This window comes from Camellia sinensis, chromosome 2 (assembly GCF_055761805.1).
Source record: "Camellia sinensis isolate YWXY chromosome 2, ASM5576180v1, whole genome shotgun sequence".
NCBI lineage: Eukaryota > Viridiplantae > Streptophyta > Magnoliopsida > Ericales > Theaceae > Camellia > Camellia sinensis.
In genome coordinates this window covers 144,417,818-144,435,038 of record NC_138962.1, presented here as the reverse complement: position 1 = coordinate 144,435,038, position 17,221 = coordinate 144,417,818, and the positions used below count along the sequence as shown (strand labels likewise).

At 45.0% G+C, this 17,221-nt stretch overlaps 1 pseudogene; it reads left to right on the top strand.

Moving 5' to 3' along the window:
- LOC145819125 (F-box/WD-40 repeat-containing protein At3g52030-like) overlaps positions 1-17,221 on the top strand; it is a 237,481-nt pseudogene that overhangs the window by 178,017 nt on the left and 42,243 nt on the right.

Genomic DNA, 17,221 nt, shown 5'->3' with positions numbered 1-17,221 from the left:
AATACTTCTGAAAACAATGTCGAAAAAAGGCGTTTCGATAGCGAAAATACAAAACAGCCCCAAAACCTCCATGTGACTATCACGGGCAGCTTGCCAATGACAAATAGGATTTGTGACAACTGATGGAATGTTATTCGGATCCGTACGTTAGGAGTTGAAGCCGAATACGTTCAAAACTTAGTCGAAAAAGAGCGTTTCGGGGAGGAAAATTCAAAATAGCCCCCGAGCCACCGTGTCACTCTCATGGGCAGCTTCTCCATGACAAATAGGACTTATGACAACTGGCAGAATTTTATTTGGACCCCGTAGGTTGGGAGTTAGAGCCGTATACACCCAAAACTTAGTTGAAAAGGTGTGTTTCGGGTGCAAAAATTCAAAAACAGCCCCCGAAACTCCGTGTGACTCTCACGGGCAGCTTCGCCATGATAAATAGGACTTATGACAACCGACAAAATGTTATTCATACCCATAGGTTGGGAGTTAGAGCCGAATACGCCCAAAACTTAGTAGAAAAATGGCGTTTCGAGGGTGAAAATTCAAACTAGCCCCCGAACCACCGCGTGACTCTCACGGTCAGCTTTCCCATGACAAATAGGACTTGTGACAAGTGGTGGAATGTTGTTCGGACGCATAAGTTGGAAGTTAGAACCGAATACGTCCAAAACTTATTCGAAAAGGGGCGTTTCAGAGGCGAAAATTCAAAACAACCCCCGAACCACCATTTGACTCTCATAGGAAGCTTTCCCAAGACGAATACGACTTGTGACAACTGACGGAATGTTATTCAGACCCGTAGGTTAGGAGTTAGAGCCGAATACACCCAAAACTTAGTCGAAAAAGGGCGTTTCGGGGAAGAAAATGCAAAACAGCCCCCGAACCTCTATGTGACTCTCCTGGGCAGCTTTCCCATCACAAATAGGACTTGTGACAACTGAAGGATTGTTATTTGGACCTGTAGGTTGGGAGTTAGAGCTAAACATGCCCAAAATTTAGTCAAAAAAGGGCGTTGCGGGGCCGAAAATTCGAAACGGCCCCCAAACCATCGTGTGACTCTTACGGGCAGCTTTCTAATGACAAATAGAAGTTATGACAATGGATGGAATATTATTCGGACCCATGGGTTGGGAGTTAGAGCCGAATACGCCAAACACTTAGTCAAAAAAGGGCGTTTCAGTGGCGAAAATTCAAAACAGCCACCGTACCTCCGTGTGACTCTCACGGGCAGCTTCCCCATGACAAATGGGACTTGTGACAATTGATGGAATGTTATTCAGACACGTAGGCTGGGAGTTAGAGCCGAATACGCCCAAAACTTAGTGGAAAAAGGGCGTTTCGGATGCAAAAATTCAAAACAGCGCCCGAACCACCTTGTGACTCTTACGGCCAGCTTCCCCATGACAAATGGGACTTGTGACAACTGACAGAATATTATTCAAATACGTAGGTTGGGAGTTAGAGACAAATACGTCCAAAACTTAGTCGAAAAAGGGCGTTTCGGGGGCGAAAATTCAGAACGACCCCCAAGCCATTGTGTGACTCTTAACTTGCAGCTTCCCCATGACAAGTAGGTCTTGTGACAATGGACGGAATATTATTCAGACCCGTAGGTTGACAGTTAGAGCTGAATACACCAAAACTTACTCGAAAATGGGCGTTTCTTGGGCGAAAATTCAAAACAGCCCCCGAACCTCTATGTGACTCACACGGGCAGCTTTCCCATGACAACTATGACTTGTGACAACTAACGGAATGTTATTCAGACCTGTATATTGGGAGTTAGAGCCGAATATGCCTAGAGCTTAGTCAAAAGAGGGCGTTTCGGAGTCAAAAATTCAAAACACCCCCTGAACATCTGTGTGACTCTAACGGGAAGCTTCCCTATGATAAATATGACTTGTGACAATTGACGGAATGTTATTAGGACCCATAGGTTGGGAGTTAGAGCCGAATACGACCAAAACTTACTCGGAAAAGGGCGTTTTGGGGGAAAAAATTCAAAACAGTCGCCGAACCACCATGTAACTCTCACGGGCGGCTTCCCCTTAACCAATAGGACTTGTGACAACTGGCGGAATGTTATTCGGACCCGTAGGTTGGGAGTTAGAGCTGAATACGCCTAAAACTTAGTCGAACAAGGGTGTTTCGGGGGTGAAAATTCAAAACAACCACCAAACCACCGTGTGACTCTCACGGTTAGCTTCCCCCTGACAAATAGGACTTCTGACATCTGACGGAATGTTATTCGGACCCCTAGGTTGGGAGTTAAAGGCAAATACGCCCAAAACTAAGTCGAAAATGGGCATTACGACGGCGAATATTCAAAACAGCCACCGAATCTCCATGTGACTCTCACGGGAAGCTTCCCCGTGACAAATAGGACTTGTGACACTTGACGGAATGTTATTCGAACCCGTAGGTGCGGAGTTAGATCCTAATACGCCCAAAACTTAGTCGAAAAAAAGGCATTTCGGGGGCGAAAATTCAAAACAGCACCCGAACCACCATGTCACTCTCACGGGCAGCTTCTCCATTACAGATAGGACTTCTAACAACTGACGGAATGTTATTCGGACCCATAGGTTGGGAGTAAGAGCCGAATACGCCCAAAACTTACTCTAAAAAGGGTGTTTCAGGGGCCAAAGTTCAAAACAACCCCGAACCACCATGTGACTATCACAGGCAGCTTCCCCATGACAAATATGACTTGTGACAACTGACGGAATGTTATTCGGAGCCGTAGGTTGGGAGTTAGAGCCAAAAACACCCAAAACTTAGTCTAAAATGTGTGTTTCGGGGGCGAAAACTCAAAACAGCCCCCAAACAACCATGCGACCCTCACAGGAAGCTTCCCTATGACAAATAGGACTTGTGACCACAGACGGAATGTTATTCGGACCTGTAGGTTGGGTGTTAGAGGCAAATACGCCCAAAACTATGTCGAAAAGGGGCGTTTCGAGGGCGAAAATTCAAAACAGCCCCCGAACCTCCATGTAACTCTCATGGTCAGCTTCCCCATGTAAATGAGGACTTGTGACAACTGACGAAATGTTATTCGGACCCGTAGGTTGCGAGTTAGAGCCAAATAAGCCTAAAACTTAGTCAAAAAACGGCGTTTCGAGGGCAAAAATTCAAAATAGCCCCCGAACCACCATGTGACTCACACGGGCAGCTTCCCCATTACAAATAGGACTTGTGAGAACTGACGGAATGCTATTCGGACCCGTAGGATGGGAGTTAGTGTTGTATACGCCCAAAACTTACTCGAAAAAAGGGCGTTTCATTGGCGAAAATTCAGAAAAACCCTCGGATCACCGTGTGACTCTCATGGGTAGCTTTCCCATGAAAAATATGACTTGTGAAAATAGATGGAATGTTATTCGGACCTGTAGGTTGGGAGTTAGAGCGAAATACGCCCAAAACTTAGTCTTAAAAGGGCGTTTCAGGGGCGAAAATTCAAAATAGCCCCCGAACTACCATGTGACTCTCACGGGCAGCTTCCCCATGACAAATATGACTTGTGACAACTGACGGAATATTATACGGACCCGTAGGTTGGGAGTTAGAGCCGAATACGCCCAAAACTTAGTCGAAAAAGGACGTTTCGGGGGCGAAAATTCAAAATAGACCCCGAACCACCATGTGATTCCAATAGCCAGTTTCCTCATGACAAATTGGACTCTTGACAACTGATGGAATGTTATTCGGATCCGTAAGTTGAGAGTTAGGGCCGAATACGCCCAAAACTTGCACGAAAAAGGGCATTTCGGGGGCAAAAATTGAAAACAGAACCCGAACCTCCTGGTGACTCTTACGGTCAGCTTCTTCATGACAAATATGACTTGTGACAACTGACGGAATATTATTCGGACCTGTAGGTCGGGAGTAAGAGCCGAATATGCCCAAAACTTGGTCGAAAAAGGATGTTTTGGTGATGAAATTTCAAAACAGCCCCTAAACCACTGTGTGACTCTCACGGGCAGTTTCTCCTTGAGAAATAGGACTTGTGACAACTGATAGAATGTTATTCAGACCCGTAAGTCGCGAGTTAGAGCCAAATACGCACAAAACTTAAACGAAAAAGGGCGTTTCAGGGAATAAAATTCAAAATAGCCCCCGAACCACCATGTGACTCTCACAGGCAGCTTCCCCATTACAAATAGGACTTATGACAACTGACGGAATGTTATTTGGACCCGTAGGTTGGGAGTTAGAGGAAAATACGCTCAAAATTTACTCGAAAATGGGCGTTTTAAGGGTGAAAATTAAAAGCAACCCCCGAACCACCGTATGACTCTCACGGGCAACTTACCCATGACAAATATGACTTGTGACAACTGGCGGAATGTTATTCAGACATGTAGGTTGGGAGTTAGGGCCGAATACGCCCAAAACTTACTCGTAAAAGGGCGTTTCGGGGGTGAAAATTCAAAACAGCCCCTGAACCACAGTCTGACTCTCACGGGTAGCTTCCCATGACATATATGAGTTGTGACAGCTGACAGAATGTTATTCGGACCCGTAGGTTGGGAGTTAGAGCTGAATACGCCCAAAACTTAGTGGAAAATGGGCGTTTCTGAGGCAAAAATTCAAAACAGCACCCGAACCATCTTTTGACTCTCATGAGCAGCTTTCCAATGACAAATAGGACTTGTAACAACTGACGGAATGTTATTCGGACCCATAGGTTGGGAATCAGAGCCGAATACGCCTAAAGCTTAGTCAAAAAATGGCATTTCGTGGCCGAAAATTCAGGACAGTCCCCGAACCAACTTGTTACTCTCACAGGTAGCTTCCCCATGACAAGTAGGACTTCTGACAACTAACAGAATGTTACTTGGACAGATAGGTTACGAGTCAGAGCCGAATACGTCCAAAACTTAGTCGAAAAAGGGTATTTCGGTGGCAAAAATTAAAAACAGCCCCCGAACCGCTGTGTGACGCTAACGAACAGTTTGCCCATGACAAATAGGACATGTGACAACTGACGGAATATTATTCGGACCCGTAGGTTGTGAGTTAGAGCCGAATACGACCAAAACTTGCTTCGAAAAGGGCATTTCGGGAGCGAAAATTCAAAACAACACCCGAACCTTCGTGTCACTCTCATGGGCAGCTTCCTCATGAAAAATATGAGTTGTGACAACTGACAGAATGTTATTCGGACCTGTAGGTTGGGAGTTAGAGCCAAATACGCCGAAAACTTAGTTGAAAAAGGGTGTTTCAGGGACAAAAATTCAAGACAGCCCCCGAACCATCGTGTGTCTCTCATGGGCTACTTCCCCTTTACAAATAAGACTTGTGACAAGTGACGAAATGTTATTCAGACCCGTCGGTTAGGAGTTAGAGCCGAATATGCCCAAAACTTATTGGAAAATGGGCGTTTCAGGGGCAGCTTCTCCATGACAAATAGGACTTATGGCATGTGACAGAATGTTATTCAGACCCGTAGGTTGGGAGTTAAAGCCGAATACGCCCAAAACAAAGTCAGAAAAGAGACGTTTCGAGGGAAAAAATTCAAAACTGCCTCCGAACCACTATGTGACACTCTCGAGCAGCTTCTCCATGACAAATAGGAATTGTGACAACTGACAGAATGTAATCTGGACCCGTAGGTCGGGAGTTGGAGACGAATACACACAAAACTTAGTCGAAAAATGGCGTTTCGAGGGCGAAAATTAAGAACTGCCCCCGAACTACCTTGTGACTCCCATGGGCAGCTTCCCCATGACAAGTAAGACTTGTGACAACTGACAAAATGTTATGTGGGCACGTAGGTTTTGAGTTAGAGCCGAATTCATCCAAAACGTAGTCGAAAAAGGGCGTTCCGGAGGCGAAAATTCAAAATAGCCCCTGAACCACCATGTGGCTCTAACGGGCAGTTTCCACATGACAAATACAACTTGTGACAACTGACGAAATGTTATTGGACCCGTAAGTTGGGAGTTAGAGCCGAATACGCCTAAAACTTGTTCGGAAAAGGCCGTTTCGGGGGCAAAAAATTCAAAACAGCCCTCGAACCATTGTGTGACTCTCACGGGCAACTTCCCCATGACAAATATTACTTGTGACAACTGATGGAATGTTATTCGGACCTATAGGCTGGGAGTTAGAGCCGAATACGCCGAAAACTTAGTCAAAAAGGGCATTTCGGGGGTGAAAATTCAAAATAGTCCCCGAAACATGGTGTGACTCTCACGGACCGCTTCCATGTGACAGATAAGACTTGTGACCACTGACGGAATGTTATTCAGACCGGTAGGTTGCGAGTTAGAGCCAAATACACTCAAAACTTAGGCGAAAAAGGGGGTTTCTGGCGCGAAAATTCAAAATAGCCCCCGAACCAATGTGTGACTCTCACGGCCAGCTTCCCAATTACAAATAGGACTTGTGACAGTTGACGGAATGTTATTCGGACCCATAGGTTAGGAGTTAGAGTCGAATACGCCCAAAACTTGGTCCAATTCGAGGGCGAAAATTCACAACAGCCCCTGAACCACTGTGTGACTCTCACGGGTAACTTCCCCATGACAAATAGGACTTGTGACAACTGGCGGAATATTTTTCGGACCCGTAGGTTTGGAGTTAGAGCCGAATACGCCCAAAACATAGTCGAAAAAGGCGTTTCGAGGACAAAAATTTAAAATAGCCTCTGAACCACCGTGTGACTCTCATGGGCAGCTTCCCCATGCCAAATAGGACTTGTGACAACTGGCGGAATGTTATTCGGACCCGCAGGTTGGGAGTTAGAGGTAAATACGACCAAAACTTCGTCGAAAAAAGGGCGTTTCAAGAGTAAAAATTTGAAACAGACATCGAACCGCTATTTGACTCTCACAGGCAGTTTCCCCATGACAAATAGGACTTGTGACAACTGGCAGAATGTTATTCGGTCCCATAGGTTGGGAGTTTGAGCCGAATACGCTGAAAACATAGTGGAAAAGGGGTGTTTTGGGGGCGTAAATTAATAACAGCCGCTGAACCTCTGTGTGACTCTCACGGGCAGCCTTCCCATGACAAATACGATTTGTACCAACCGAATGAATGTTATTTGGACCCGTCAGTTGGGAGTTAAAGCCGAATACGGCCAAAATTTAGGCAAAAATGGGCATTTCGACGGCTGGGCGTTTCGTCGGCGAAAATTGAAAACAACCCCCGAACCACTGTGTGACTCTCATAGGCTGCTTCCCCATGACGAATAGGACTTTTGACAGCTAACAGAATGTTATTTAGACCCATAGGTTGGGAGTTAGAGCCGAATACGCCCAAACTTAGTTGAAAAAATGCCTTTCGCGAGAAAAAATTCAAAACAGCCGCCGAACCACCGTGTTACTCTCACGGGTAGCTTCCCTATCACAAATACGACTTACAACAACTAACGGAATGTTATTCGGACCCGTAAGTTGCGTGTCAGAGCCAAATACGGCCAAAACTTAGTCGAAAAAGGGTAGTTTGGGGGCAAAAATTCAAAATAGCCCTGAACCACCGTGTGACTCTCACGGGTAGCTTCCTCATTACAAATAGGACTTGTGACAGCTGACGGAATGTTATTCGGACCCGTAGGCTGGCAGTTAAAGCTAAATACGCACAAACATTACTCAAAAAAAGGCATTTCAGGGGCGAAATTCAAAACAGCCCCCAAACTACCGTGTGACTCTCACAAGAAGCTTTCCCATGACAAATATGACTTGTGACAACTGGCGGAATGTTAATCGGACTCGTAGGTTGGCAATTAGAGCCGAATACGCCCAAAACTTACTTGGAAAAGTGCGTTTCGTGGGTGAAAATTCAAAACAGCCCCCGAACAACCATGTGACTCTCACGAGCTGCTTCCCCGTTGTAGACGCGCCCGTGGGCCTCAATGCTACAGTTCGGACTCAATTTGTGTCACGGTTCTTAATCTGAACCAAAGAGTCCAAATCTGGCAAATCGTTTTAAGAAACAGATTTTTGAAAAAGTAGTGCCAAGCATGGACTGCTTTGCCAGATACAGAGTCGCCACCTAAATATTTTAAAATGGGGAAATTTAGGAAACCCTGACTCGGTGCCGAAGGCCACATGTCCGTCATCACCGGAGTTGTCTCGGCTCGGGAGCTTGGGTACGATCGGGGAAGGTCAGCTATGAGCACCCCCTTTCGCCCGGTCCGAAGACCGGCCTCTACTAACCGTGATATCCGTTTTTGAAAACTTTATGTGTTCTTAAACCAATTGTTAGCCTAGAATTACTATGTTATGCGCGCAGCAAACAAGTATAGACCAAATCGCCCAAATTGGAACAAAACATTTCATGTTTGTTTTGAAAATGGTTTGCTACTCGCAAGTAGGCTAAAATGCGGATTTTGCCACCCTCAAGTGGGCTTTTAGAAAAGATGATTTTGCCACTATCTAGTGGGCTTAAAACAAATATAGTTTTAACGCATTATCCCAATTTAAGCAGTTTGACCTCCACCCACAGGCATTCAAGCAATTTATCTCATGTAAACACTTAGCCGCATGGCAAGCATACTTTTATGGCAACATTCACACGCATGTTGGATGCTAAAACATAACCACTTACATTGTACTCCGTGCCAAAACAATAAACTAGTTAGCAAATATGCGTGTCCTAGTTCATGTTATTTTGCCTAATGCAACACATACAAGATGCAATTTTAGTTAGGCTCGGTTAACCTAAATATGGCATATGATATGCAACCAACTGTTTCATGTATTCAATTTTGGAATTTGAAAATACGAATGCGGTTAGTATGATGTACCGAGCCTGGTGCATGCCAACAGATGCATGAATGCACGCATGCATATCATAAGGTATGCTAATCTCAAAAATGCCCTAATCTACCATTATAAGCAGGTAAATAAAAGGGAAGAAAGAAATGGGGATTGGAAGACATACACACACTCACCCACACTTATTACATGTTTCCCCTCACTCAGAGGGTTCGAATTAATATTACAGTCCCAGAATAATGAACAAATAAAATTATTACAAAATTTCTCTAATTAATTAAAAGAAAGGAAGCAAAAGGAAAGAAGAGGGTGGCCATAGCCTCTGCCTCGGGATGCGCAGATGATGCATGCTCGAATCCGTCCTGCCCGGAAAACCCGTACTATACTCTTGTCGCCTCTGTTTGTACTGCCTTGTCTTTCTGAAAATTGCCAAAGTACTGGAACAAGCTCTCTGCATCCTGCAGAGCACCACCGGCCAGACAGAATTGCCACCGGCACTTCAAAATTCCCGTCGGCACTTTATCAGATTCATCGGCACTCCAGATAGTGCCGGTCGGCACTAAATTCTGCCGGTCGGCAGAAACTTCCTGCAATAGACAATTTGACAGCAAACAGAGTACAGGCAGTGCATAGCATGGAGTTTTTGGACACATGTAAGCATGGTCCTACTTCTTATCATATTTTGGACTCAAAGAAGCATGACTTTCAATCCTTGAACCATCAATGGTACATGGTGGGTCAAAGGACCGAATTTGCCACTTGATATGAAAATGCATGCAATAAACAACACGAAAACCGGGGCCTTATCAAGTTGGAGTCAAAGGTCCTGATGACCGGGGATCAAGGCACATTACATCACTTGGAGTATGAATGGTCCTTGACTCCCGCACTTGGTTTGACACCCCAAACCAAGTAAATGCAATGCATGTAATGCTCACAAGCCTCAAATGTAACATGCCACCAAGATATAAAACACAACAAGCAATATGCAATTATCATGACAAAATGTATGATACCAAGCGCACAAGATACAAACATGATGCAAACATGGAGCAAATTGACCATGGAATTGATGTGCTACAAAGCTTAATGGGACAAATAGAGGGCTTGAAGTGGCAAAGGGGGCAGGCCCTTACCCTTCTCAAAACAGTGGCCAAAAGTGCTTGAAATGATAGACAATCAACTCATGTTAACAAGCAAACTCATGGTCCCAAAGCTAAGGCACTACAGGAGACAACTCACCCCCATTGACATGACCACTCATGGCATGATCAAAACAAGTAAAAACAGAATTTATGCATGCAAAATAGGACCCCAAAACTCCTAATATGGCAACTAAGATATCCCCCATGAAGCAAATACCCTAAGGCTCATTCTTAGGCATAAGAGGACACACCCTCAAGACATGAAAAAGGCCATGCATGCACATATGTAAGCATGATTCTTGGACTAAAAAGAAAGTCCTTAGATGATATTAAACCAAGAGGGTAGTCACAAACATATATGCTAGAGGCCATCATGCTCAAAGCTTTTAAGCTAGAATACCAAGCAACCCTAACAAACATGTCAAACATGGCTAAATGGATAACCAATAAACCTTAAGCATGGAAAAACATCACCAAGAACTTCACGGAACTAAGCCAACTCTCACAAAAATCATGGCCTAACCATGATGTGTACTTCTAAGCAAAGTAGAGCAATACAAAGCAAGTATTATAAGCATACAAGGAGGCACGAATTTGACCAAAAACAGAGGTTATATATGACCTAACATGCCTAAAAAAATGCTGAAATGAAGCCAAGAAACAACAAGCACACATGCTATCCTTTTGAGCCCAAAAAGTAAGGAAACAAAACCAAAAAGGGAGAGGGGTGTCCCTCCCCTATGCAAGACTTCAAACCAACTTTTTTGACACTAAAATACACTGATTTTTGGTGATCAAAAGATCAAAATGCTGAAGTGAACAAAACCTTATCAAAATGGCACCAAAATAGGCTAAACAAGGCCTAAGAGGGTGAGTTTGCAATCTAACCACAAAGTGACCTTAATGAAAGTGTTAGAGCAGGAAAATATGAGCCTTTTTTATGTTATACACAAGAGCCAAAACAATAAACAAAATAGGTAGAAAACCAATGCAAGTTTGGGGAATAAAAGGGAAAATGCTCACCCTTGAAGAACCCTTGAAGAACAAATGGCCTAACCTCCTTCTTTGGATCAAAACCAGTCCAAAACTCAAGAAACAACTCCCCCAAGTCCCTCAATCTCGGACTAAGGTGTAATGGTGTGTGTAATGGTGCAAAAGTAAGGTAAAACACACCTTTTGGGCCAAGAAACACACACAAGAAGGGAGAGGGAGAGAGGTATAGAGATAATATGTATCTATATCTCTAAAGGCTGATTTTGCTTCTGTTTTTCTAACCTAGAACCAAGAGGAAAGCCTCCCTCTTATAAGGATCCCTCTTGCAAAGCTTATTCAACAAGCTTGGCTAGAGGGAAATCCCTCCATACACGTGTATGGAGGGGAAAGGAGTTGGTGCCAGCTATCACAGCTGGCACAAAATATCTCCATAAAGTGGAGGAACAGTGGTCGGCTGCCCAAAAAAGCTATTCCGGCAAAAAACAGTGCCGACCGGCAACATATTATGCCGACCGGCAATAAAGTGTGCCGACCGGCAAACAAAATTGCCGATGGAAGAAAAAGACCAGCCGGTGGCCTCCAGCCACTGCCGGTGGTGTATGGGGATGTCTCACAAGGCATTCCCTGCCCCTCTAAGGCAAAACAAAAGTGTTCGGTGCAAAACCAGACACTAAACAGTCGAGTTCGGGGATCCTGAGGCAAGGCGCGCGAGCCGAGACCTCCGGGAACTCCAAACGAACACAATCATGGAAGATCACCGTGTGTTCAAACAGTGACGTCCAAGTCTTGAGGACGGTCAAAAATGGGGTGTCTACACCCGTGACAAATATGACTTTTGACAACTGACAGAATGTTATTCGGACCCGTAGGTTGGGAGTTAGAGCCGAATACGCCTAAAACTTAGTCAAAAAAGTGTGTTTCGAGGGCGAAAATTCAAAACAGCACTCGAACCACAGTGTGACTCTCGCGGGCAGGTTCCCCATGAAAATAGAACTTGTGACAACTGATGGAATGTTATTCGGACTTGTAGGTTGGTAGTTAGAGCCAAATACATCCAAAACTTTGTTGAAAAAAGGCGTTTCGGGGGCAAAAATTCAAAATAGCCCGCTGACCACCATGTGACTCTCACGGTCAGCTTCCCCATTACAAATAGGTCTTGTGACAACAGATTGAATGTTATTCGGACCCGCAGGTTGGGAGTCAGAGCCAAATACGCCCATAACTTACTTGGAAAAGGGCGTTTCAGGGGCGAAAATTCAAAACAGCAACCAAACCTCCATGTGACCCACACCGGCAGCTGCCCCATGACAAATATGACTTGTCACAATTGGCGGAATGTTATTTGGACCCGTAAGTTGGGAGTTAGAGCCGAATACGCCCAAAACTTAATCAAAAAAGGGCATTTTGATGGCGAAAATTCAAAACAGCAACCAAACCACTGTTTTACTCTCACGGGCAGCTTTCCCATGACAAATATGACTTGTGACACCTGACGAAATGTTATTCGCACCCGTAGGTACGGACTTAGAGTCGAATATCGCCCAAAACTTAATCGAAAAAGGACGTTTCAGGGGCAAAAATTAAAAACAGTCCCCGAACCTCCTTGTGACTCTCACAGACAGTTTCTCCAGGACAAATAGGACTTGTGACAACCAACAGAATTTTATTCGTACCCATAGGTTCGTAGTTAGAGCTCAATACGCCCGAAACTTAGTAAAAAAAAGGACGTTTCGAGGGCAAAAATTTAAAACAAACCCCGAACCACCGTGTGACTCTCACGGGTAGCTTTTCCATGACAAATAGGACTTGTGACAACCAACAGAATGTTATTCGTACCCGTAGATTGGTAGTTAGAGCTGAATACGCCCAAAACTTAGTAAAAAAAGGGCATTTCGGGGTTGAAAATTCAAAACAGCCCCCGAACCACAGTGTGACTCTCACGAGCAGCTTTCCCATGACAAATAAGACTTGTGACAACTGACGGAATGTTATTCGGATACATAGGTTCGGATTTAGAGCCGAATATGTCCAAAACTTTGTCGAAAAAGGGCGTTTCGGGGTCGAAAATTCAAAACAGTCCCTGAACCACCGTGTGAGTGTCATGGGCAGCTTCCCCATGACAAATAGGGCTTGTCACAACTAACGGAATGTTATTCGGACCTGTTGGTTGGGAGTTAGAGCCGAATATGCTCAAAACTTACTCGAAAAATGGCGTTTCGGGTACGAAAATTCAAAACAACACCCGAACCACCATGTGACTCTCACGGGCAGCTTCCCCATGACAAATATGACTTCTGACAACTGATGTAATGTTATTCAGACCTGTAGGTTGGGAGCTAGAGCCGAATACGTCCAAAACTTAGTCGAAAATAGACATTTCGAGAGCGAAAATTCAAAACAGCCTCTGAACCACCATGTGACTCTCATGGGTAGCTTCTCGATGAGAAATATGACTTGTGACAACTGGCAGAATGTTATTCGGACCCGTAGGCTGGGATTTAGAACCGAAAACGTCCAAAACTTAGTCAAAAAAGGGCGTTTCAGGGGCAAAAATTCAAAACAGCCCTTGAACCACCGTGGGACTCTCATGGGAAGCTTCCCCACGACAAATAGGACTTGTGACAACTGACGGAATGTTATTCGGACCCGTAGATTGGGAGTTAGAGCCGAATACGCACAAAACTAGCTTGGAAAAGGGCGTTTCGGGAGCGAAATTTTAAAACAGCCTCCGAACCCCGTGTGACTCTCACGGGCAGCTTCCCCATGCCAAATACGACTTGTGACAACTGGCAGAATGTTATTCGGACCTGTAGGTTGGGAGTTAGAGCTGAATACGCCCAAAACTTAGTCGAAAAAGGCGTTTTGGAGGCGAAAATTCAAAACAGCCCCTCAACCACCGTAAGACTCTCACGGGTAGCTTCCCCATTACAAATAAGACTTGTGACAAGTGGCGGAATGTTATTCAGACTCGTAGGTCGAGCGTTAGAGCCGAATATGCCAAAAACTTATTGGAAAAAGGACGTTTCAGGGGCAAAAATTCAAAATAGCCCCCTATCCTCTGTGTGACTCTCACGAACTGCTTCCCCATGACAAATAGGACTTGTGACAACTAGCGAAATGTTATTCAGGCCTGTAGGTTGGGAGTTTGAGTCGAATACTCCGAAAACATAGTCAGAAAACGGCGTTTCGAGGGCGAAAATTCAAAACTGCCTCTGGACCACTATGTGACACTCTCGGGCTGCTTCCCCATGACAAATAGGAATTGTGACAACTAACGGAATGTAATTCGGACCCGTAGGTTGAGAGTTGGAGCTGAATACACCTAAAACTTAGTTGAAAATGGGCGTTTCGGGGTGGGAAAATTAAAAACAGGCCCCAAACCACCTTATGACTCTCACGGGCAGCTTCCCCATGACAAATAGGACTTGTGACAATTGACGGAATGTTATTCGTACCCGTAGGTTGGGAGTTAGAGCCGAACCCAAAACTTAGTCGAAAAAAGGCGTTTCAGGGGCGAAAATTGAAAACAGCCCCCAAACCATTGTTTGACTCTCACGGGAAGCTTCCCCATGACAAATACGTCTTGTGACAATAGACGAAATGTTATTCGGACCAGAAGGTTGGCAGTTTAAGCTGAATACACCCAAAATTTAATCGAAAAAGCCCGTTTCGGGGCAGAAAATTCAAAACAGCCCCCGAACCCTTGTGTGTCTCTCCACGGGCAGCTTCCCCATGACAAATAGCACTTGTGACAACTGAAGGAATGTTATTTGGACCCGTAGGTTGGGAGTTAGAGCCGAATACGCCCAGAACTTAGTCGAAAAAAAGGGCGTTTCAGGAGCGAAAATTCAAAACACCCACCGAACGTCCGTGTGACTCTCACGGGCAGCATTCCCATGACATATAGGACTTGTGACAACTGATGGAATGTTATTCGGACCCATAGGTTGGGAGTTAGAGCCGAATACGTCCAAAACTAAGTCGAAAAAGGGCGTTTCGTGGTCGAAAATTCAAGACAGCCCCCGAACCACCTTGTGACTCTCACGGCCAGCTTTCCCATGACAAATAGGACTTGTGACAACTGACAGAATGTTACTTGGTCACGCTGGTTGGGAGTCAAAGCCGAATACGTCCAAAACTTAGTCGAAAAAGGGCGTTTCGGTGGCAAAAATTAAAAACAGCCCCCGAGCCACCGTATGACTCTAACGGGCAGTTTCCACATGACAAATAGGACTCGTGACAACTGATGGAATGTTATTCGGACCCGTAGGTTGGGAGTTAGAGCCGAATACGCACAAACCTTGCTTGGAAAAGGGCGTTTCGGCAGCGAAAATTCAAAGCGGCCCCCGAAACTATGTGTGACTCTCATGGGCAGCTTTCCCATGAAAAATATGACTTGTGACAACTGACAAAATATTATTCGGGCCTGTAGGTTAGGAGTTAGAATCGAATACGCCCAAAACTTAGTAAAAAATGGGCGTTTCGGGTGCGAAAATTCAAAATAGCGCCCGAACCACTGTGTGACTCTCACGGGCAGTTTCCCCATTACAAATAAGACTTGTGACAAGTGACGGAATGTTATTCGGACCCATAGGTTCAGAGTTAGAGCCGAATATGCCCAAAATTTATTGGAAAAATGGCGTTTCAAGGGCGAAAATTCAAAACAGCCCCCGATCCTCTTTGTGACTCTCACGGGTAGCTTCCCCATGACAAATAGGACTTGTGACAAGTGACTGAATGTTATTCAGAGCCATAGGTTGGGAGTTAGAGCCGAATACGGTCAAAACTTAGTCGGAAAATGGCGTTTTGACGGTGAAAATTCAAAGCTGCCCTCGAACCACTATATGACACTCTCGAGCAGCTTCCCCATGACAAATAGGAATTGTGACAACTGACGGAATGTAATTCGGCTCAGTAAGTTGGGAGTTAGAGCCAAATGCACCCAGAACTTAATCAAAAAAGGGCGTTCTAGGGGCGAAAATTAAAAATAGCCCCCAAACTGCCTTGTGACTCTCACGGAAAGCTTTCCCATGACAAATAGGACTTGTGACAACTGACATAATGTTATTCGGACAAGTAGGTTGGGAGTTTGAGCCGAATACGTCCAAAACTTAGTCGAAAAAGGGCATTTCGAGGGTGAAAAATCAAAACAGCCCCCGAACCACCATGTGGCTTTGACGGGTGGTTTCCCCATGACAAATACGACTTGTGACAATAGACGAAATGTTATTCGGACCCGTAGGTTGGGATTTAGAGCCGAATAGGCCCAAAACTTGCTCAGAAAAGGACGCTTCAGGGACGAAAATTCAAAACATCTCCCGAACCTTTGTGTGACTCTCACGGGCAACTTCCCCATGACAAATATTACTTGTGACAACTGACAGAATGTTATTCGGACCTGTAGGTTGGGAGTTAGAGCCGAATACATGCAAAACTTAGTCGTAAAAGGGCATTTTGGGGACGAAAATTCAAAACAACCCCCGAACCACGTTGTGACTCTTACGGACAGCTTTCCCATGACAGATAGGACTTCTGACAACTGACGGAATATTGTTCGGACCTGTAGGTTGCGAGTTAGAGCCCAATACACCAAAAACTTAGTCAAAAAAGGGCGTTTCAGGAACGAAAATTCAAAATAGCCCCCTGAACCACCGTGTGACTCTCACGGGCAGCTTCTCCATTAAAAATAGGACTTGTGACAACTGACAAAATGTTATTCGGACCCGTAAGTTGGGAGTTAGAGCCTAATACGCCCAAAACTTGGTTCAAAAAGGTCGTTTCAGGGGCGAAAATTCAAAACAGCCCCCGAACCATCATGTGACTCTCACAGGCAGGTTTCCAATGACAAACAGGACTTCTTACAACTGGCAGAATGTTTTTCGGACCCGTAGGTTTGGAGTTAGAGCCGAATACGCCAAAAACCTAGTCGAAAAAGGGCGTTTTGGGTGTGAAAATTTAAAATAGCCCGCGAACCACCATCTGACTCTCACGGGTAGTTTCCCTATGACAAATAGGACTTGTGACAACTGGCGGAATGTTATTCGGACCCGCAGGTTGGGAGTTAGAGCTAAATACGCCTAAAACTTCGTCGAAAAAGGGCGTTTCGAGAGCCAAAATTCAAAACAGCCTCCGAACTACTGTTTGACTCCCACGGGTAACTTCCCCATGACAAATAGGACTTGTGACAACTGACGGAATGTTATTCGGGCCCGTAGGTTGGGAATTATAGCCGAATGCGCCCAAAACTTAGTCGAAAAGAGGCGTTTTGGGGGCGTAAATTGACAACAGCCCCCGAACCTCTACGCAACTCTCACGAGAAGCCTCCCCATGACAAATAGGTCTTGTCACAACTGACGGAAT